Source organism: Mandrillus leucophaeus, unplaced genomic scaffold (assembly GCF_000951045.1).
Source record: "Mandrillus leucophaeus isolate KB7577 unplaced genomic scaffold, Mleu.le_1.0 Scaffold420, whole genome shotgun sequence".
In the NCBI taxonomy this organism is placed as follows: domain Eukaryota; kingdom Metazoa; phylum Chordata; class Mammalia; order Primates; family Cercopithecidae; genus Mandrillus; species Mandrillus leucophaeus.
Genome location: NW_012104477.1, coordinates 488,726 through 490,417, shown reverse-complemented (window position 1 = coordinate 490,417; position 1,692 = coordinate 488,726). Strand labels below are relative to the sequence as shown.

General features: G+C 47.0%; 1 pseudogene; it reads left to right on the top strand.

Moving 5' to 3' along the window:
• The first annotated feature begins 273 nt into the window (after window positions 1-273).
• LOC105548754 lies at window positions 274-1,094 on the top strand (annotated as a pseudogene).
• Window positions 1,095-1,692: the final 598 nt, after the last annotated feature.

Genomic DNA, 1,692 nt, shown 5'->3' with positions numbered 1-1,692 from the left:
TGATCCTAATGTTATTCCCATGTCAGCACAGAACTCGTGTGGCAGTAGAGAGAGGTCAGGCTTCAGAGTCAGCAAGAACTGGATTTCAAACTGGATTTGAGGACCCCCACCTTTTGATAAGTGACTTATTCTCTGCGAGTCTCTGATCTCTCCTCTTTAAATGAGGACAGGAAAAATACCACATGGCAGGGTGGTGGGGAGAATCAGAGATCATACAGCTGGTGATCACATCTGGTTTGTGTTCCCAGGGGCACCAGACTAGGGTTTCTGAGCATGGATCCAACCATCCCAGCCCTGGGTACATCACAGACACCAATCAATGGACGCGAGGAGACTCCTTGCTATAAGTAGACCTTGAGCCTCACGGTGTTGACATGCATCATTTCCCTTGTGGGGCTGACAGGAAACATGGTTGTACTCTGGCTCCTGGGCTTCCGCACGCGCAGGAATGCCTTCTCCATCTACATCCTCAACCTGGCCACCACCAACTTCCTCCTCCTCAGCGGCCACGTTATACTTTCCCAGTTACACCTCATCAATATCCTCGATCCCATCTCCAAAATCGTCAATCCTGTGATGACCTTTTCCTACTCTGCAGGCCTAAGTATGCTGAGCGTCATCAGCACGGAGCGCTGCCTGTCCGTCCTGTGGACCATCTGGTACCGCTGCCGCCGCCCCACACACCTGTCAGAAGTTGTGTGTGTCCTGCTCTGGGCCCTGTCCCTACTGCGGAGCATCCTGGAGTGGATGTTCTGTGACTTCCTGCTTAGTGGTGCTGATTCTGTTTGGTGTCAAAATCAGATTTCATCACAGTCATGTTGCTGATGTTTTTATCTGTGGTTCTCTGTGGGTCCAGCCTGGTCCTGCTGGTCAGGATCCTTTACGGGTCCCAGAAGATGCCACTGACCAGGCTGTACGTGACCATCCTGCTCACAGTGCTGGTCTTCCTCCTCTGTGGGCTGCCCTTCGTCATTCAGTGGGCCCTGTTTTCCAGGATCCACCTGGATTTTGATGTTTTATTTTGTCATGTTCATCTAGTTTCCATTTTTCTGCTCTCTCTTAACAGTAACACCAACTCCATCATTTACTTCTGAACATGGATCACATCACAGGACCCTTTGCAGACACTCCCCAGTACTGGCCAGGAGCCTAATAACTCCCCTAGCTGGCTAGACTCAAAAGAGAAATAACAGTCACCGCAGTCTGGCTCTCAGGAAGCCCCATACCTAGGGGAAGGGAGAGAGCATCACATCAAGGGAGTACTCCCATGGGACAAAAGAATCTGAACAGCAGCCATTGAGCCACAGGTCTTCCCTCTGACAGTCCATCCAAATGAAAAGGAACCAGAAAAACAATTCTGATAATATGACAAAACAAGGTTCTTTAACACCCCCAAAAGATCATAGTAGCTCATCAGCAATGGATCCAAACCAAGAAAAGATCTCTGAATTGCCAAAAAAAAAAAAAAAAAAGTGAATTCAGAAGGTGGATTATTAAGCTACTCAAGGAGGCACCAGAGACAGGTGAAGACCAACTCAAAGAAATTTTTAAAATATTACAGGATATGGACAAAAAAATCTTCAGAGAAATAGACAGCATGAATTTAGAAAATTACAACTTCTGAAAATGAAGGACACAGTTAGAGAAATGCAAAATACACTGGAAAAATCTCAATGATAGAATCAAACAAGT